This window comes from Mesoplodon densirostris, chromosome 8, assembly GCF_025265405.1.
Source record: "Mesoplodon densirostris isolate mMesDen1 chromosome 8, mMesDen1 primary haplotype, whole genome shotgun sequence".
Classification (NCBI taxonomy): domain Eukaryota; kingdom Metazoa; phylum Chordata; class Mammalia; order Artiodactyla; family Ziphiidae; genus Mesoplodon; species Mesoplodon densirostris.
Window position 1 is genome coordinate 59,841,010 of NC_082668.1, and position 22,576 is coordinate 59,863,585.

Consider the following 22,576-nt stretch of genomic DNA (forward strand, 5'->3'; position numbering starts at 1 on the left):
TCAAATGAGATAATATGTATAGGAGTAAAATTCTAAAGTGTGAAGTAAAATCTTACAGATTATTGTACTAATAATTACAATAAATTTGATTAATTCTATATGAGAGGCATTGGTTATGAAAGTGCTTGGGTAGCTAAGGAGTAATTCATTTTACTGAAGAAAATGGTATGGGAGTAAACAAACGGTTGGTTAGTAAACATTTTACAGAAGAAGTAGCAATCAAGTTCAACAGATTAAAACACTGTTGGTGGGGCTTCCCTGGTGGCGCAGTGGTTGAGAGTCTGCCTGCCGATGTAGGGGACACGGGTTTGTGCCCCGGTCCGGGAAGATCCCACATGCCGCGGAGCAGCTGGGCCCGTGAGCCATGGCCACTGAGCCTGCGCATCCGGAGCCTGTGCTCTGCAGCGGGAGAAGCCACAACAGTGAGAGGCCCACTGCAAAAAACAAACAAACAAACAAAAAAAACCACTGTTGGTGCTTAAAGAAGGAATGAGGTTATCTATTGTTTGTTGATTGAGATAACTTACTCCCCTTGTGTTTGATAAAGAGTGTGTTGCTATAATTTATAAATTAGATCTTGAATAAAGATTCTACCTGAAGGGACCCCTGTGATCTAGTTCAAATAATGCCATCCTTCCTTGTCTCCATGGGGCTTAGCTCAGCCTAGAACCTCCCAAGATACTCAAACAGGTCAGTGAATAAGAGAGAGAGAGACTATAAAGGAACAAATGAATGAGTAAAAAAAACCCAAAGGAATGGGGGTGGGGTGGGGTCTTGCAGCTTGGCCATAGTGAGTAATCTCCTGACTGCTAGTCTTGCCCTGTTTTGGTTCACCACAGTTTATATATCACTATAATTTAGAATCTTACCTCATGAAGTTTAATGACCATAGTCATAAACTGCCATGCTAAGTATTTAAATAAGGCTGATTTTTTTAAATCCCAATACTGTCTTTATAAGATTTCTGGAAATAGCCTCCTTTTACTTATATTTTTTCCTTCACCCTCCTCTGGAAATAGCCTCCTTTTAAAAAGTGAAATATTTGCTTCATACATTTTAAGGGGATATGACTATTAATATAGATGCAGATAGGCTTATAATTTTCTTATTGTGCCTTGTATATGTTATTGCACAAGTAATATAAAAACAATTGAACTTGTAGCTACTAGCATGACATATAAATTTAGTTGTTTTTAAATGATGATTTTTTTTAAATGGTTGCCAAAGAGCCAGACTGTCCTTAATATGTAATGCTACAGGAAACGCAATCAGGTTCTGAAGTGATCTGTAGTCGATTTTTTTTTCCCCCAGGAAGTTCATGGCACTGTGAGGAAATCATGTAGTGATATCGAGTACATCTTAGTCTACAGTGTATGAGTCTTACTGTATAAGCTTGTGTTAGAACTGGATAGGATTTAGTGATTCTTGCCCTGAGTGCTTTGTTTAGCCAACAGCTCAGTGATGTGCAAAAGGGCATGTGTTCTGAAACCAAAAACGGCCAGGGATAGAATCCAGGTCTCTCAACATATGGACCCCAGGGCTTTTTTCCATTTTTACCTTTGTTAAGGAAAATGACATTGCATCCATGTCAAGAAATGGATAACTTTTAGTTTTAATCTTTTTTTAAAAAAATACATTAAAGCGACAGAAATGGAGTGATTTTTGGGGGTTACAGTGTGTGTACACGGGAGTTGACTTTTAGTTTTTTGTTCTTTTTTTTAAGGGAGAACCTTGGCATTGAATGACAAGGCAACAGTAAGCAGAGGCTTTAAATCCCTGCTTGTGTACAAACCTTCACCAACATGTATTAATGGCTTTTAGGATTTATCAAATAGAGAAAGTTCATCTTAAAATGTCTGTATTTTGCCTGTACTAATAAAGTTTCCATATATATGTTATTAGAACTACCTCCTTACTGTCGGTGTTAGAGGATGTTGTAGATTTCAAAACAGGCTCCATAACACTGGAATAAGACCCTGAAACAAAGAAGTTGAAAACTAGCCCAAGAGGTCTACCTCTCAGGATAATACTCAGGTAAAATGGAAGACTTAGTCATAAGTAGAGGACAGATGGATAGCTGCAGCAGGGATGATGAGATTTTTGTATTATTGGTAATAATAGCTTTCTGATCTAATCCTCACACTAGAAATGTGATTCTCAGTGTGAGATCCCTAGACGAGCAGCATCAGCACCATCTGAGGCTTGTTAGAAATGCAAATTCTGGGGCCTGACCCAGACCCACTGAATCATTAATCCTAGGGTTGGGGTTCAGTGTTCTGGTTTCACAAGGCTTCCAGGTGATTCTAATGCACAGTTAAATTTGAGAATCACTGCCCTAGAAAAATATAAACTTGTGAGTCTACCATTTGTAATCACTTAGAGGCTGGCACTACTTGGTTGGACCATATCAAATTACCCATAGTCTCCTGCTTTTGATTTACCAAAATTTCAAATTACCAAGTTTTAAGGAAAAGTCACCTTTTATTTTGGGCAGAGAGTTCAAACTGTAAAACTGCTATTTCACTTAGGCCTCTCAATAACCAAAGTAGGAAAAAATTAAGGGCCCCAGTAAGAGACTATAACGTAAATGGAAGTATTTGCGCAACGTGTGTGTGTGTGTGTGTGTGTGTGTGTGTGTGCAGGTGCTCACGCGCATGCCCTGGGTAATTTCATCATAAGCCGTGACTCCTGTGTGCCATCCACTCCCCCCCAGCTCTATTAGCTTTCCTCTTCTATAGGAGTATATATAGTCAGGAAGCAGGAATGGTCTTCCCACCCCCAGCCATTTTTTTTCCTGAGGGTTCAGAATGTTTCCGTTGTTACATCCTTCATCAGCCCCTGTTCCTGCCCCCTAAGATTTTTACTAGGACCTAGATGTGCTGCCACTGAGTTGAATCACTCTCCTGAGAGTCACAGCTGTTTCTTTTTCAAAGAGGAGACTTTCTCTCCGTGTTTATATGCATTTTAGTGAACTTTAGTAAACTTGAGATAAACTGGTTTTAAGTGATTGGAACTACAAGATGGCTTTTCTCCATTCTTTTCCTCAGACCATTTAATTAGTCCCCTCCCTCTTTTTAAAAAATAAACACTGAGCATTGTGCTAGGCTTTGCATTGCAGAAATGAATAAAACAGAAAAACCTTCAAGAAGATCATAGTTTAGGTAAAAACACAGCTGTTCTGTGCACGTAAAACTCAGTAGTAAAAGGCAGTAAATGAACGGAGGGTGATGGAGGTGGTAGGTGTATTTAATGGGAGCTGACTATGGCAATCAGTAACCAATTTCAGTTTTCTAAATGGGCATACTGTGTTATGTACTGCTTTCCCTCCTGCTTATAATGCTTCTTAAAAATAGAAGACGTGAGCCCGGAGGAAGATGGCGGAAGAGTAAGACGCGGAGATCACCTTCCTCCCCACAGGTACATCAGAAATTCATCTACACGTGGAACAACTCCTACAGAACACCTACTGAACGCTGACAGAAGACCTCAGACCCCCTAAAAGGCAAGAAACTCCCCACATACCTGGGTAGGGCAAAAGAAAAAAAGAATAAACAGAGACAATAGGATAGGGACGGGACCTGCACCAGTGGGAGGGAGCCGTGAAGGAGGGAAGGTTTCTACACACTGCAAGCCCCTTCGCGGGCGGAGACTGCAGGTGGCGGAGGGGGAAAGCTTCGGAGTAGCGGAGGAGAGCACAGCAACAGGGGTGTGGAAGGCAAAGCGGAGAGATTCCGGCACAGAGGATCGGTGCCCTCAGGCACACACCAGCCCGAGAGGCTTGTCTGCTCGGCCGCCGTGGCGGGCGGGGCTGGGAGCTGAGGCTTGGGTATCGGCTTTCAGTCGGAGCGCAGGGAGAGGACTGGGGCTGGCGGCAGGAAGAGAGCCTGAAGGGGTTAGTGCACCACGGCTAGCCCGGAGGGAGTCCGGGGAAAGGGTCTGGAGTTGCTGAAGAGGCAAGAGTCTTTTTTCACTTTCACTTTCGTTTCCTGGTGTGCGAAGAGAGGGCATTAAAAGGGCTGCTTAGGGAAGCGCCGGAGACAGGCGCGAGCCGCGGGTAAGGCGTGGACCTCGGAGACGGGCGTGGGCCGCCGCCGCCGCCGCCGCCGCCCACCGCCCGACGCCGCCCCCGCGGCCCGCCGCCGCCGCCGCCTGCCGCCGCCCGCCGCCACCGCCGCCGCGGCCCGCCACCGCCGCCGCCTGCCGCCGCCCGCCGCCACCGCAGCCGCGGGGCCTGTGTGCGAGCGCGGGTCACTGTCCGCCCCGCCTTCCGGGGGACCTGTGCACCCCGCCACTGCCGGGGTCCCGAGACCCGGGGACGGCTTTCCCGGGAAAGCGCACGGAGCGCCACAGGCTGCTGCAACGTCACGCCGGCCTCTGCCGCCGCAGGCCCGCCCCACACTGCGCGCCCCTCCCTCCCCTCTGCATGAGTGAGCCAGAGCCCCCGAATCAGCGGCTCCTTTAAACCCGTCCTGTCTGATAGAAGAACGGACGCCCTCCGGCGACCTACGCACAGAGGCGGGGCCAGGTCCAAGGCTGAGACCCGGGAGCTGTGAGAGCAGAGTCAGGGAAATCTCTCTGTGCAGCCTCGGAGGCAGCGGATTAAAGCTCCACGGTCCATTTGATGTGCCCTGCGTCTGTGGAGTGCATGAATGGACAGCGAATCATCCCAAATTGAGGAAGTGGACTTTGAGGACAAGATTTAAGACTTTCCCCCCTTTTCCTCTTTTTACAATGAATTATCCCAAAGTAAGGAGGTGGACTTAGAGAGCAAGATTTCAGACTTCTTGCCCTTTTCCTCTTTTTACAACGAATTATCCCAAATTGAGGAGGTGGGCTTGGAGACCAAGATTTTTGATTTTTCCCCCTGCTCTCTTTTTGTGAATGTGTATGTGTAATCTTCTGTGTAAGATTCTCTCTGTATAGCTTTGCTTCCACCATATGTCCCAGGGTTCTATCGGTCCGTTTTTTTTTGTTTTGTTTTGTTTTTTTGTTTGTTTGTTTGTTTGTTTTAATAATTACTTTCAAATTTTAATAACGCTACTATATTTCATACTTTATTCTATTTTACTTTACCTGCTCTTTCTTTTTTTCCTACCTTCCCTTCCTCCCTCCCTCCCTCCGCTCTTCCTTTCCTTCTTTTTCTTTCCTCCCTCCCTCCCACCCTTCTTCTTTCCACTTTCTTTTTCTTTCCTTCCTCCCTCCCTCCCTCCTGTCTTTCTTTCTTTCTTTCCTTCCTCCCTCCCTCCCTCCCTTCTTCCATTCACTCTTCCTTTTGCTTTCATTGCTCCCTCCCTCCCTCCTTTCTTTCCTTCTTTCTTTCCATCCTTCCTCACTCCCTCCCTCCTTTCTTTCTTTCTTCCTTCCTTCCTTCCTTTCTTCCCTTCTTCCTTTCTTTCCCTCTCTCTTTCTTTCTTCTACTAATTCTTTCTTTCTGCTTTTTCTCCCTGTTATTCTGAGCTGGGTGGATGAAAGGCTCTTGGTGCTGCAGCCAGGAGCCAGTGCTGTGCCTCTGAAGTGGGAGAGCCAACTTCAGGACACGGGTCCACAAGAGACCTCCCAGCTCCACATAATATCAAGCAGCGAAAATCTCCCAGAGATCTCCATCCCAACACCAGCACCCAGCTTCAGTCAATGACCAGCAAGCTACAGTGCTGGTCACCCTATGCCAAGCAACTAGCAAGGCAGGAACACAACCCCACCCATTAGCAGAGAAGCTACCTAAAAACATAATAAGGCCATAGGCACCCCAAAACACACCACCAGACGTGGACCTGTCCACCAGAAAGACAAGATCGAGCCTCAACCACCAGAACACAGGCATTAGTCCCCCCAACTAGGAAGCCTATACAACCTACTGAAACAACCTTAGCCACTGGGGTCAGACACGAAAAACAACGGGAACTACGAATCTGCAGCCTGCAAAAAGGAGACCCCAAACACAGTAACATAAGCAAAATGAGAAGAAAGAAAAACACACAGCAGGAGAAGGAGCAAGATAAAAACCCACCAGACCTAACAAATGAAGAGGTAATAGGCAGTCTACCTGAAAAAGAATTCAGAATAATGATGGTAAAGATGATCCACGATTCTATTTCCCAGATCCAAAATCTTGGAAATAGAATAGACAAAATGCAAGAAACAGTTAACAAGGACCTAGAAGAACTAAAGATGAATCAAGCATCGATTAAAAACACAATACATGAAATAAAAAATACTCTAGATGGGATCAATAGCAGAATAACTGAGGCAGAAGAACGGATAAGTGAGGTGGAAGATAAAATAGTGGAAATAACTGATGCAGAGCAAAATAAAGAAAAAAGAATGAAAAGAACAGAGGACAGTCTCAGAGACCTCTGGGACATTAAACGCACCAACATTCGAATTATAGGGGTTCCAGAAGAAGAAGAGAAAAAGAAAGGGACTGAGAAAATATTTGAAGAGATTATAGTTGAAAACTTCCCCAATATGGGAAAGGAAATAGTTAATCAAGTCCAGGAGGCACAGAGAGTCCCATACAGAATAAATCCAAGGAGAAATACACCAAGACACATATTAATCAAACTGTCAAAAATGAAGCACAAAGAAATCATATTAAAAGCAGCAAGGGAAAAACAACAAATAACACACAAGGGAATCCCCATCAGGTTAACAGCTGATCTCTCAGCAGAAACTCTACAAGCCAGAAGGGAGTGGCAGGACAAAATTAAAGTGATGAAGGAGAGAAACCTGCAGCCAAGATTACTCTACCCAGCAAGGATCTCATTCAGATTTGATGGAGAAATTAAAACCTTTACAGACAAGCAAAAGCTGAGAGAGTTCAGCACCACCAAACCAGCTTTACAACAAATGCTAAAGGAACTTCTCTAGGCAAGAAACACAACAGAAGGAATATACCTACAATAACGAACCCAAAGCAATTAAGGAAATGGGAATAGGAACATACATATCAATAATTACCTTAGGGCTTCCCTGGTGGCGCAGTGGTTGAGAGTCCGCCTGCCGATGCAGGGGACACGGGTTCGTGCCCCGATCCCGGAAGATCCCACATGCCGCGGAGCGGCTGGGCCCGCGAGCCATGGCCGCGGAGCCTGTGTGTCCGGAGCCTGTGCTCCGCAACGGGAGAGGCCACAGCAGTGAGAGGCCCGCGTACAGCAAAAATAATAATAATAATAATAATAATTACCTTAAATGTAAATGGACTAAATGCTCCCACCAAAAGACACAGAGTGGCTGAATGGATACAAAAACAAGACCCATATATATGCTGTCTACAAGAGACCCACTTCAGACCTAAAGACACATACAGATTGAAAGTAAGGGGATGGAAAAAGATATTCCATGCAAATGGAAATCAAAAGAAAGCTGGAGTAGCAATTCTTATATCAGACAAAATAGACTTTAAAATAAAGACTATTAGAAGAGACAAAGAAGGACACTACATAATGATCAAGGGATCGATCCAAGAAGAAGATAAAACAATTGTAAATATTTATGCACCCAACATAGGAGCACCTCAATACATAAGGCAAATACTAACAGCCATAAAAGGGGAAATCGACAGTAACACAATCATAGTAGGGGACTTTAACACCCCACTTTCACCAATGTACAGATCGTCCAAAATGAAAATAAATAAGGAAACACAAGCTTTAAATGATACATTAAACAAGATGGACTTAGTTGATATTTATAGGACATTCCATCCAAAAACAACAGAATACACATTTTTCTCAAGTGCTCATGGAACATTCTCCAGGATAGATCATATCTTGGGTCACAAATCAAGCCTTGGTAAATTTAAGAAAATTGAAATTGTATCAAGTATCTTTTCTGACCACAATGCTATGAGACTAGACATCAATTACAGGAAAAGATCTGTAAAAAATACAAACACATGGAGGCTAAACAATACACTACTCAATAACGAAGTGATCACTGAAGAAATCAGAGAGGAAATTAAAAAATACCTAGAAACAAATGAAAATGGAGACACGACAACCCAAAACCTATGGGATGCAGCAAAAGCAGTTCTAAGAGGGAAGTTTATAGCAATACAATCCCACCTTAAGAAACAGGAAACATTTCGAGTAAACAACCTGACCCTGCACCTAAAGCAATTAGAGAAAGAAGAACAAAAAACCCCCAAAGCTAGCAGAAGGAAAGAAATCATAAAGATCAGATCAGAAATAAATGAAAAAGAAATGAAGGAAACGATAGCAAAGATCAACCAAACTAAAAGCTGGTTCTTTGAGAAGATAAACAAAATTGACAAACCATTAGCCAAACTCATCAAGAAAAGAAGGGAGAAGACTCAAATCAATAGAATTAGAAATGAAAAAGGAGAAGTAACAACTGACACTGCAGAAATACAAAAGATCATGAGAGATTACTACAAGCAACTCTGTGCCAATAAAATGGAAAACCTGGAAGAAATGGACAAATTCTTAGAAATGCACAACCTGCCAAGACTGACTCAGGAAGAAATAGAAAATATGAATAGTCCAATCACAAGCACTGAAATTGAAACTGTGATTAAAAATCTTCCATCAAACAAAAGCCCAGGACCAGATGGCTTCACAGGCGAATTCTATCAAACATTTAGAGAAGAGCTAACACCTATCCTTCTCAAACTCTTCCAAACAATTTCAGAGGAAGGAACACTCCCAAACTCATTCTACGAGGCCACCATCACCTTGATACCAAAACCAGGCAAGGATGTCACAAAGAAAGAAAACTACAGGCCAATATCACTGATGAACATAGATGCAAAAATCCTCAACAAAATACTAGCAAACAGAATCCAACAGCACATTAAAAGGATCATACACCATGATCAAGTGGGGTTTATTCCAGGAATGCAAGGATTCTTCAATATACGCAAATCAATCAATGTGATACACCATATTAACAAGTTGAAGGAGAAAAACCATATGATCATCTCAATAGATGCAGAGAAAGCTTTCGACAAAATTCAACACCCATTTATGATAAAAACCCTGCAGAAAGTAGGCATAGAGGGATCTTTCCTCAACATAATAAGGGCCATATATGACAAACCCACAGCCAACATTGTCCTCAATGGTGAGAAACTGAAACCATTTCCACTAAGATCAGGAACAAGACAAGGCTGCCCACTCTCACCACTCTTATTCAACCTAGTTTTGGAAGTTTTAGCCACAGCAATCAGAGAAGAAAAGGAAATAAAAGGAATCCAAATCGGAAAAGAAGAAGTAAAGCTGTCATTGTTTGCAGATGACATGATACTATACATAGAGAATCCTAAAGATGCTACTGAAAAACTACTAGAGCTAATCAATGAATTTGGTAAAGTAGCAGGTTACAAAATTAATGTACAGAAATCTCTGGCATTCCTGTACACTAATGATGAAAAATCTGAAAATGAAATCAAGGAAACACTCCCATTTACCATTGCAACAAAAAGAATAAAATATCTAGGAATAAACCTACCTAAGGAGACAAAAGACCTGTATGGAGAAAATTATAAGACACTGATGAAAGAAATTAAAGATGATACAAACAGATGGAGAGATATACCATGCTCCTGGATTGGAAGAATCAATATTGTGAAAATGACTCTACTACCCAAAGCAATCTACAGATTCAATGCAATCCCTATCAAACTACCACTGGCATTTTTCACAGAACTAGAACCAAAAATTTCACAATTTGTATGGAAAAACAAAAGACCCCGAATAGCCAAAGCAATCTTGAGAACGAAAAAAGGAGCTGGAGGAATCAGGCTCCCTGACTTCAGACTATACTACAAAGCTACAGTAATTAAGACAGTGTGGTACTGGCATAAAAACAGAATGATAGATCAGTGGATCAGGATAGAAAGCCCAGAGATAAACCCACGCACATATGGCCAACTTATCTTTGATAAAGGAGGCAGGAATGTACAGTGGAGAAAGGACAGCCTCTTCAATAAGTGGTGCTGGGAAAACTGGACAGGGACATGTAAAAGTATGAGATTAGATCATTCCCTAACACCATACACAAAAATAAGCTCAAAATGGATTAAAGACTTAAATGTAAGGCCAGAAACTATCAAACTCTTAGAGGAAAACATAGGTAGAACACTCTATGACATAAATCACAGCAAGATCCTTTTGGACCCACCTCCTAGAGAAATGGAAATAAAAACAAAGATAAACACATGGGACCTAATGAAACTTCAAAGCTTTTGCACAGCAAAGGAAACCATAAACAAGACCAAAAGACAACCCTCAGAATGGGAGAAAATATTTGCAAATGAAGCAACTGACAAAGGATTAATCTCCAAAATTTATAAACAGCTCATGCAGCTCAATAGCAAAAAAACAAACAACCCAATCCAAAAATGGGCAGAAGACTTAAATAGGCATTTCTCCAAAGAAGATATACAGACTGCCAACAAACACATGAAAGAATGCTCAACATCATTAATCATTAGAGAAATGCAAATCAAAACTACAATGAGATATCATCTCACACCAGTTAGAATGGCCACCATCAAGAAATCTAGAAACAATAAATGCTGGAGAGGGTGTGTAGAAAAGGGAACACTCTTGCACTGCTGGTGGGAATGTGAATTGGTACAGCCACTATGGAGAACAGTATGGAGGTTCCTTAAAAAACTAAAAATAGAACTACCATATGATCCAGCAATCCCACTACTAGGCATATACCCTGAGAAAACCATAATTCAAAAAGAGACATGTACCAAAATGTTCATTGCAGCTCTATTCACAATAGCCCGGAGCTGGAAACAACCTAAGTGTCCATCATCGGATGAATGGATAAAGAAGATGTGGCACATATATACAATGGAATATTACTCAGCCATAAAAAGAAACGAAACTGAGCTATTTGTAAGGAGGTGGATAGACCTAGAGTCTGTCATACATAGTGAAGTAAGTCAGAAAGAGAAAGACAAATACCGTATGCTAACACATATATATGGAATATAAGAAAAAAAAAATGTCATGAAGAACCTAGGGGTAAAACGGGAATAAAGACACAGACCTACTTGAGAATGGACTTGAGGATATGGGGAGGGGGAAGGGTAAGCTGTGACAAAGCGAAAGAGAGGCATGGACATATATACACTACCAAACGTAGGGTAGATAGATAGTGGGAAGCAGCCGCAGAGCACAGGGAGATCAGCTCGGTGCTTTGTGACTGCCTGGAGGGGAGGGATGGGGAGGGTGGGAGGGAGGGAGATGCATGAGGGAGGGGATGTGGGAACAGATGTATATGTATGACTGATTCACTTTGTTATAAAGCAGAAACTAATAAAAAAAAAATAGAAGTCGTAATTATATTGCGATTCATATTACATAAGAGTGAAAAGAATAGGAAGTCACCTTCCCACCCCCAGTTCCACTTCCCACTGTAAATTGTGCCTGCTTTTAGCTCTAGACAGTATTGCCTACCTCTGTGAATGATAGTCTTGTTTCTCTCCTCACTCCGTCAATCTCCCAATTATTATTCGTTGTTAAAGGCTACATCATCAATGTGCTTGCATTTTAATTTCTTTTTTGCTTTATTTGCAGACAAATTCTAAAAATTTTAAACCTGGAAATATTTATAATGTGATTATATAAATACTTACTATAGAATAAAGTAGGGTGGCCTCACAGATAATGAAATGTAATCCTATGTACATAAAAACTTTACGAGTGGAAAATTTTCTAAGTGTCAAATCGTAGTGAATTCTCCTAGTTCTTTTTTAGTTTCCTTCTCTACTGAGACCTGTTCAATTCTGTTGTTTTTTCAAGCCCATGGTTTCTTTCTTTAGGGTTCGTTTTCATTTGGTTAGAACTGTGGTCTTCAAAACAAAGCATCCACATAAACGGGTTACACAAGGTAATTTGGGGGGTGTCAGAATATATTAAAAATTAAATTATTTAATTTTTATCTGATTATTTTAAATTTTAATTTTGATATGTTTTATAATATGCATAAATATATTAGTATAATAATATGTTAATTTATAAATAGACATGCATGCTGAGAGCAAATTGTTTTTTACTCATAAAGGCATGTCATACAAAAAAGTTTGGAGTTCATTGGGTTCATTGAGTAATTTTCAATATAGAATGACAAACTTTTCAAGTATTTGCTATCTGAAAATGTCCTTTCTTCAGCTTGCATTCCTGAAGAATTTTGAGTATGAAATTCTAAATTCAAAATTTTTCTTAAAAACCTTAAAAGCATTTCTCCTTATATCTTTTTTTTTTCTCCTTATATCTTAACAGCATTTAGATTTCAGTGTGACTGGTTCCTTTGTAGATAACATGAGAAGTTTTAGGATTTTCTCTTTTTCGGTGGAACTTTGAAATTTTGCCAGGATGTGTCTAGGTATAGATCTTTTTTCAGTAAGCATTCTTGGTAGTTGGTGAGGCCTGACTGGGAACTTGTGTCTTCCTTCAGATCGTGGAAATAGTCTTCTGGTTTTTTCTCTTGATATATCTCTGTTATTTCTGTCTTAATCCCCTTCAGGAGCATTTAATGGCCCTCCTGTTGGAATACTGGATCTCTTCTGTCTGACCTCTGTGTTCCTAACTTCTCTTATTTACTATATTCTTTGTGTATTTAGTTTGTGTCTTCAAAAGTAGTCTTTATCTTTTATTCTCTGTTAATTATAAACATTTTATTGTTTATCTTACCCATTGGAATTATCATTTAAATATATATATTTTTTATAATATTATTTTTGGCTGCGTCAGGTCTTAGTTGCGGCACACGGGCTCTTCGTTGCAGTGTGCAGGCTTTTCTCTAGTTGTGGAGTGCAGGCTTCTCTCTAGTTGTGGCACGCGGGCTCCACAGTGTGTGGGCTCAGTAGTTGCGACGCTTGGGCTCTCTAGTTGTGACACGTGGGCTTAGTTGCCCCCCAGCATGTGGGATCTTAGTTCCCTGACCAGGGATTGAACCAGCATCCCCTGCGTTGGAAGGTGGATTCTTAACCACTGGACCACCAGGGAAGTCCCCCATTTATATTTTTAATTAACAAGAATTCTTGTTTTCTGACCACTTGTTCAAAGCAGCTTATTCCTGTTTTATTTAAGTGTACCATTCTGTCCCCTAAATTGTCTCCATTTCTACCAGGGTTATTTTGTTTTATTTTACAGTTTTGGACCTTTTCCCAATTGTCTGTTGTGATTTTCTCCTTTAAGTTTCTCTGCTAACTTGTTCCTATCTAATTGATTTCTCTGCTAATTTGTTCCCATTTATCTGCCTTAAATTTCTTAAAATATCTGATCCACCAATATCATCCTTTTGTATTTTCCAGCCCAGTTATGACTTCATTCTTTTGCAAAAATTTGTTTTCATCTCATTGGTATGTTGAGAAATAAAAAAGACAGATAAATGTGCTCACTTGACTGCCTTGAACTATGTACTGCTTTCAAAGTTCCATCTTGGGTACTATATCTGAACCAGACATCTAGAAATTAGAAAGTTGATGGAAGGCCATATAATCTGTCACATGAGTTTGGAAGAGAGTATGAAACCCCTTTGTTTGTTTGTTTTGGTTTTTGTTGTTTTTTTCTGTTACTAACATGCTAGAAAGGTCGTCTTTAAGAATTATAAGTTTAGGCTGAATCCAGGCAGGCAGGCAGACATTGCCAAATTTTAGCATTATAATCCTGGGTAGATTATGTAGCCTTTTTGCACTCTAGTTTACTCCCCTATAACATTGGCAGAAGCTTGATTACTCTCCTCGTAGAGTTATTTTGGTAATCAAATTAGACAAATACTTAGGCCTGGCATATAGAAAGCCTTTACAAAATATTTATTCTTGATATTGTTAGATTGCTTCTATTCAGGAAAAAGTTACATATTTTAGATAACTCTTTCCTTATAGAACAGATAATTTCTCTAAGGTTGGCTATGAAGTTGATTATTATAAAATAAATTTTCACAATGATTGTTCGTATAATACTGAAGATGCATTTGCAGAGAAAACTTCCTCAATTCCATGAGTTGAAAACCTTGGATGAAGAAGTCTGTTGGTGACTTGCTGGACTCAGTAGCAAACATACTTGCAGTAACTGCTAGAGATTTTTGTTCACTTTTAGTAAGTACCTGCTGGAATAGTAATAGGGTTCTTTGCATGATTGGACTCACAAGAAGCTAATAAATAACACTCATCTCATTGTATCATTTTTCTGTGTGTGTACTTCTGTAAAGTTATAATAAATATGTATATTTTATGGTCTTCTTGAATGTGATGATAATTCCACTTCCTCTTCTACCCCCAAACTCTTAAATTGTCCAAAAACGCAGCTCCTTATTGTCTCTTACATGAATCACCTTTATCATTGACTTGTCTGTTTTCTAAACTACAAACCTTGATATCCATAATTCCTCAAAACCTTGTCACTTATACCTCTGCTCTTCTGACTTCATTCTCATTGTTGTATAATATTTCACAATATGAATGTACCATAGTTTAACCATTCTATTACTTAGGAATAATTGGGTAGTTTTCAGTTTTTGACAATCACAAGAGCTTTACTGCTTTGTTTTTATATTTATATGTAGAACCCATCAATGAGCAATCTTGTACACATATTTTGAAGAACATATGAATGTATGCTTCTGGCTGTATACCCAGGAGTGGAATTGATGGGTTTCAAGGTATTCAATTGTTTGGCTTTAATAGATATTGCAAACAATTTTCCAAAGTGGCTAGACTAATTTATACTTTCACCATCAGTGTAATTTTAGAGATTCATTTCTCCCTCTCTGGCAACATGTATTATCTTTTTAAATTTTAATTTTAGCCATCCTGTTGTGTGAGTAGTGGTTATCACACTGTTGTCGTAATATATTTGTCTGATGACTAATGAAGTTGAACACCTTTTCATATGTTGACTGACCTTTTGGATATCTTTTTTTTTTTTTTTTACTTTTTATGAAGTATTTAAGTCTTTGTCCAATTTTTCTGTTCAATTCCCTGCACTTTTTATAATAATTTGTAGGAATTCTCTGTATACTCTGGATATAAGCCCTGTATCAGATCCCTGTATTGCAAATATCTTTTTCTACCCTGTGTCCTGCTTAAGAAATATTTGCCTACCCCAGAGTTGTAAAGATATTCTCCCATTCCCCGCCCCCTCCAAGTTTTATTGCTTTACTTTCATATTTATATCTGACCTAAATCTGGAATTGATCATTGTATATGACATGAAGTAGGAGTCAAGATTTTATTTTTCTATATGACCGTCCATTTGACCCAGGACCATAAAGACCATCATTTCTGTACTGCATTTCATTATTTGTCATAAATATGCTAAATATGTGTACATCTGTTTCCGGATTCTGTTTTCTTCCATTGATCAGTTTCTCTAATTCTTTTCACCAGTACCACTCTGTCTTAATTTCAATAGCTATATTTTAAGTCTTGAAATTTTATACTTATTTTTTATACTTAAGTCTTGATGTCATACACTTGACGTACTTATAGTCCTTTATCTTTGTTGTTCTTCAAGAATGCTTTTGCATATTCATATAAATTTTAGAATTCATCTGTCAGTTTCCACAAGAAGCAAAATTGGGATTTTGATAGTGATTGCACTGAATTTGTATGTCAATCTGGGGAGAATTCTTTATAAAATTTATTTTACATTTCATGAACCATGGCATATTTCTTTTTACTTTTCTCTCAGTACCATTTTGTAGTTTTCAGTATAGAGTTTGTGAGCATCTTTCATTAGATTTACTTCTAGGAAAAGTGGATTTTTAAATTATATTATAAATGGTATCTTTTAAATTTTCTGTTTTTTAATTGTTGCTAACATAGATATACAATAGATTTTTATATGTTACACAGCAACTTGTACAAAATTCCTTGTTAATTCTGTTAGTTTGTACACAATCATGTGTGTTATCTGGGAATGATGATGATTTTCTTTTTTCTTTTCCAATTCTTATGCCTTTATTTTTTTCCTGCTTTAAGGTACTGCCTGGGACTTCAAGTGCAGTGTTGAGTGAAAGTGCTGATAGTGGTCTTTCTTGTCTCATCTCACCTGGAACTCTTACTATAGGGGTGTGGGTATGTGTTTTAAGACACTTTTTGTAAAATTAAAGAAGTTCTTTTTTTTTTGGAAGTTATCTTTTATTCGCAGTTCTGTAAAGAGTTTTTATCCCAAATGGGTATTAAATTTTATCAAATGCTTTTTCTGCATCTGTCAGGGTGATCTGTTTTCCTCCTTTTTTGGTTAATAGAAAAAACTAATAGATTCTGATGTTAATCACCCTTGCATTACTCAAATAAAACTTCATTAGTCATGAAATATACTTTTTATGCAATCCTAGGTTTGACTTGCTATTAGTTTGCTTCGGATTTTTATATGTATGTTCACGAGACAGACTTTCCTATATTTTTCCTTCTTGTAATGTGCTGGACAGGTTTTGGTATAAAAGTTACACTGGTTTCATCAGACAAGCTGCACAGTTTGTTTTTGTTTTCCATTTTGTGGAAGAGCTTGTGCAGTGAAGCCATTCCTATAAGTTTTCCTTGTGAGAGGGTTTTTAATAATTAAAGTTTAATAAAAATAGGACTTTATAATTTTCTCTTTCATATTGTATGTCAGTTTTGGAAAGTGATTTTTTCAGGTAATTTTCTCATTTTACTTAAATTATCAATTGAGTTGGTGTGACATTTTCATGATAGCCTCATTGTCCTTCAGAGCATCATTTTACGTGTTGTAAATTTGTGTCCTCTCTCGTTTCCCTTGATTAGTTTAAAGTTATCGATTTTATTATTTTTTTCAAAAATAATACAAAGCATTTGGCTTTGCATTTTTTTCTGTTGTCTGTTGTACATCTTTTTCCCTAGTCATTGCTTTCTGCTCATACTTTTATTATTTCTTCTACTTTCTTTGGGTTTGACATACTCTTTTCTAGCTTCCTTAGATAGAAGCTTGTCATTGATTTTCAGCCTTCCTTATCTGATATATGCATGAAAGGTATAAATTTCCTAAGCAGTGATATAACTACATCTTACAAGTTTGGAAATTTCTTATCTTTAATATTCAATTCAAAATGTTTTCTAATTCTCATTGTGATTTCTTTTTTCACCCATAGATTTAGAAAGCTATTATTTAATTTTTGGAGATTAGGTATTTTCTAGTTATCTTTTTGCTTATTGATTTTTAACTTAATCCCACTGTGATTAAGGTTTATACTTTGAATGATTTCAGTGACCAGTATCTGTTTGTAAGGCTTTCTTTATCTTGCAGTAATATGGTTAGTTTTGGCAAATGATTCCTGTGCCATTGAAAATAATTTGCATTCTTTTGTTGTTGGGTGCCATATCTCTCCCCTCAACTCCTGCCTCTCTCCCTCCCTCTGGCCCCTCATATATATATATGAATATGTGTATGTATATTTACCTATATATGTCATTAAGATTGTTCTTTCACTTACTGAGAGAAGTGAATTAAAGTCTCCCACTGTGATTTTTGGAATCATCCTATTGCATACAGACACGTTTAGTATTATGTTTTTATGATTGACCTTTTTTCTCATTTTATTATTTTCCTTTTTATGTCTCTGAATGCTTCTTGCTTTAAAATTTCTTTTAAATTTTAAATTTAGCTAATGTAGCTGTACCTGCTTTGTTTTGGATAGGATTTGTTAGTTATATATTTATTCTCATTATTTTTAACCTAAACCTTTCTTTACCCTTATACAGGTACAACTTTTATTGCATTTTGCTTTATTGTGCTTCACAGATAATGTGTCTTTACAAATTGAAGGTTTGTGGCAACGCTGTGTTGTCAGACGATGGTCAGCATTTTTAGCAAGAAGATATTTTTTAATTAATATATGTACTTTTTTTTAGACATAATGCTACTGCACACTTAGTAAACTATAGTATAGTGTAAACATAACTTGTATATGCACTGGCTTAGTAGTTGTAGCGCATGGGCTTAGTTGCTCTGCAGCATGTGGGATCTTCCCAGACCAGGGCTCGAACCCATGTCCCCTGCGTTGGCAGATGGATTCTTTACCACTGTGCAACCAGGGAAGTCCCCATATGCTTAATTTAAAGAGATTTAAGAAGCTTATGATACATGTATTGGTATTATTTTATTATCTTTATTCTTCCTGTTAAGTCTTAACAAAACTGTTGAGCATTATATATTATTATATACTAAGTTTCATACTAACTTATTTCATTATGTAATTATAGTTGATATATATAAAATTGCCTTGACCTCAGACAGTATTTTCAGTTATAACTTCATGAAGCAGTTCTATAACTTTTAGGATAAATATGGTAGTATTTCACAGTTGCAGCGTGATTTACATTTTGTTAGTTGAAGAATTAATACACAAAAATGTTATGATTAACATCACATTTGGTTAAGAAAGCTCCTAGAAGACTTGCGCTGATTACAGATGACAGTACAAAAGAGGTACCTCGTAAATACGCTAGTCACATTTTTTTTTTTTTTTTTTAGATGTTGGGGGTAGGAGTTTATTAATTAATTAATTTATTTTTGCTGTGTTGGGTCTTCGTTTCTGTGTGAGGGCTTTCTCTAGTTGTGGCAAGCGGGGGCCACTCTTCATCGCGGTGCGCGGGCCTCTCACTATCACGGCCTCTCTTGTTGCGGAGCACAGGCTCCAGACGCGCAGGCTCAGTAGTTGTGGCTCATGGGCCTAGTTGCTCCATGGCATGTGGGATCCTCCCAGACCAGGGCTCGAACCCGTGTCTCCTGCATTAGCAGGCAGATTCTCAACCACTGTGCCACCAGGGAAGCCCCGCTAGTCACATTTTATAACTGGATAAAATTTCGATAATATTCTTCAGACAGTATGGCTTTAAAAAAAAAAAAAACCTGAACTTTGCTGGATAATTCATATATTCCATTAGTCTGGAAGCTTGATAGCTAACAGACTAGGAATACTACACAGCTGTTGAAAATGTCTCTCTTCAGAGTTATTAAAAATAATCTCTTTAGTACTTTATTTGCTAATAGTAGCTAATTTAGTCTCAACAGTTACAGAAGAGACTTTATAATTCCATTATTTTTAATGACAAAAGAAATATGTGTGTATATGTAGATATGGACATGTATGTGCATATATTTTTTAAATGAGGTAAAATTCATATAACATAAAACTCAGTTGTGTTTTTTTAATATTTATTTATTTGGTTGCACCAGGTCTTAGTTGTGGCTTGCAGTGTCCTTAGTTGCGGCAAGTGGGCTCCTTAGGTGTGGCTCGCCAGCTCCTTAGTTGCAGCACACAGGCTCTTTACTTGCAGCATGTGAACTCTTAGTTGCAGCCTGCATGTGGGATCTAGTTCCCTGACCAGAGATCGAACCTGGGTCCCCTGCATTGGGAGCGTGGAGTCTTATCCGCTGTGCCCCCAGGGAAGTCCCAAAATATTTATTTATTTATTTATTTATTTATTTATGTGTGTATTTATGTATGTATGTATGTATGGCTGTGCCGGATCTTATTTGTGGCACGCAGGATCTTCATTACAGCATGTGGGCTCTTAGTCGCAGCATGCAGACTTCTTAGTTGTGGCATGCATGTGGGATCTAGTTCCCCGACCAGGGACTGAACTCGGGTCCCCTGCTTTGGGAGTGTGGATTCTTCCCAGGTCCACACCAGGGAAGTCCCTTAACAGTTTTAAAGTATACAGTTCATTGGTGGTTATAGTACATTCACAGTATTGTGTAACCAGCACCACTATCTAGTTCCAGAACATTTTTATTACTCCAAAAGGAAACCCCATACCCACTGAGCAGTCACTCTCCATGTCTCACCCTCCCTCTAGCCCCTGGCAACCACTAATCTGCTTTCTGTCCATATGTCATATCATATTCTGGATATTTCATGTAAACGAAATCATACAGTGTGTGGCCTTTTGTGTTTGGCTTTTTTCATTTAGCATGATATTTTGAGGTTCATCCATGTTATAGCACATACTTCATTACTTTTTCTGGCTATATGATATTCCATTGCATGGATATACATTTTGTTTTATCAGTTCATCAGTTGATGATTTGGATTATTAGCCAATAAACTTTTGGCTATTTTGAATAGTGCTGCTGTGAACATCGATGTACAAGTTTTTGTTCGAACACCTGTCTTCAGTTATTTTGGATGTATAATTAGGAATGGAATTACTTTTTGAGGAACTGCCAAATATACCACAGCAGCTGAAATGAACCATTTTGTTTCCACCAGCAATATGCAAGGTTTCTAATTCCTCCACATTCTCACCAATGCTGGTAATTTTCCATTTTTTAATTGTAGTGTAACCATCCTAGTGACTATTTTTTCCTTCTCTTTGGCTTTCATCATTTTTACTGTGATGTGTCTATGGATCTCTTTGTGTGTATCCTACATGGAGTTAGTTGAGCTCCCTAAATGTGTATATATTGTTGTTTTTCAATAAATTTGGGAAGTTTTCAGCATTTCTTAGAATATTTTTTCTTCTGCTCCATTTTGTCTTTTTTTCCCCATTATATGTATGTCAGTGTACTTAATAGGGTCCCACACTTCTCTTAGGCTCTGTTTATTTTTCTTTATTCTTTCATCTATGGATTGCATAATCTCTATTGATCTCTCAGCAGGTTCAGTAATTCTTCTACCAGTTCATATCTGCTGTATATGAACATGGCCCCTTATGTCATTCTTCCATTTCAGTTATTGTACTTTTCAAGTCCAGAGTTTCCTTTAAAAAACTCATAATTTTTACCTCTACATTGATATGCTCTATTTTTTGTGACATTGTCAACATACTTATTTAATCACGGTTTCCTTTAGTTCTTCACATGTGTATACAACATCTCCTACATAGACAGTTTCTATTACCTACTTTTTCCCCATTATATGAGTCATGCTTTCTTGTTTCTTTGCATGTTTTTTGCAAAGAAAATCTGCATAATTTTATGTTGGAAACTGGACATTTTATATAATGTTAGAAATTCTTGGAGCTGGTTTCTCCCTTCCAGTGCATATTATTGTTACTTGCTTGTTTATTTGTTCAGTGACTTGCAGGGTTATTTTAGTGGAATTTGTTTTCCTCTCCTTCCATCCACCCCACTCCCCCACCACACCCCCTGACACGTACATACACACACGCACACATGTGCATGCACACACACAGCCTCTGATGTTACTTCTCTAGGGTTATAGCCCTACGTTTCCAACAGTTAATGCTGGGATGACAATGGTATTGGCAGGGTTCTTAACTGTCTCTTTCCCTGACAACTTAGAACTGTTACGGTCCACTAATCTAAGGCTAATTGCGCTATAATTTTAGCAATGGCCTGAGACATTAATTGCTGCACGTACTAATCAAATTTAAGTTCCTTTGGAGGAAAGGTTTCCTAAATCAGTGCTTGAGATATCTTCTGACCCCAGGAAGGCTCCTCCTAGTTGTTTCCATTGCTCTCTGGCAAACAAACCGACCTACGTCCCAGGATTCCTCTAATCTCCTCTCAATTGCCTTTCACCAGGACCTCTACTGTTTTTCAGAGCACCCTTACTCATTCCTTTGCAAATGAATTGCTATTTCTCTAGGGAAAGATTTGAAACTATCAGTTTTATGGCCTCCGTGCCCCACAGGCAGTATCTCCAGGTCAGGTCTCTGGAGTCTGGAGTGAGTACAGTGATGTATTTCTCTCCCAGTGATATCTCTGCTCTAGGAGCTAAGCACTTGGTGGAATGGGGGTAGAGGAGGGAAATGGCACCCTCAGGTCTTCCTGGCTTGGTCCTCCCAGTATGGGACTCCCACCTTACAGGCTGCAACAGTAGCAGTCAGTGCTACAGCAGCACCACACCCAAGGTAGATCCTACATCCCACCCCCGCCCCCCCCACCCCCACCATCTCTTGGCCACATTCACTTGGGACCTTAGCTTCAGCAATAGAATGGGAAGTGTCGACATCCTGCTCTTCCCAGTAAGATGGATACCTGAGCCCCAAGGGGGAAGAGGGAGCGCAATCAGAGAAGATACTTTTTCAGTATTTTAAAATTTGTCAGAGACTTGTTTTGTGGCATAGCATACAGTCTAAGTGGAGAATATTCCATGTGCATTTGAAAATAATGTGTATTTGTATTCTGTTGTCGACATGTGAATGTCTGTTAGGTTTAGTTGTTTTATGATGTTGTTCAAGTCCTCAGTTTCTTTATTGATCATCTTCCTGGGTGTTCTATATATTATTGAAAGTCACGTATTGATATTTCCAACTATTACTGAGGAATTGTCTGTTTCCAGTTTCATTAGTTCTTGCTTGATATAGTTTGGAGCTCTGTTTGCATATATGTTTATAGTTGTTATATGTCTTCTTCATGTTTCACCTTTTTATCAATATGTTCTATGCTACTTTGTCTCCTGTGATAACTTTTGACTAAAGTCCATTTGTCTTATTACTATAGCTACCCAGCTCTCTTTTGGTTCTTCACATGGAATATCTTTTTTCATCTTTTTACTTACAACTTATTTTTGATTTCCATAAATACACGGAGCCAAAAACATACTTTTCTAGTTTTGTAGAAATTGGCTTTTTCTTTTGAGCACTTCTTCAACGCTTCACCAT

The 22,576-nt window shown here is 38.8% G+C and overlaps 1 protein-coding gene across 6 annotated transcripts in view; it reads left to right on the forward strand.

Annotated features, from left to right (window-relative positions):
• Positions 1-22,576, forward strand: part of SPOPL (speckle type BTB/POZ protein like) — a 66,166-nt gene that overhangs the window by 16,797 nt on the left and 26,793 nt on the right. Inside the window, exon 2 of one of the 6 annotated variants that reach the window (XM_060107049.1) lies at positions 3,354-3,502. The exons of 4 other annotated variants lie outside the window; for them this stretch is intronic. The gene's annotated coding sequence lies outside the window, so the exon portion shown is untranslated. Of the gene's footprint in view, positions 1-3,353; positions 3,503-15,976; positions 16,061-22,576 lie in introns of those variants that run through there. One more of the 6 variants, XM_060107050.1, reaches the window with a different exon arrangement.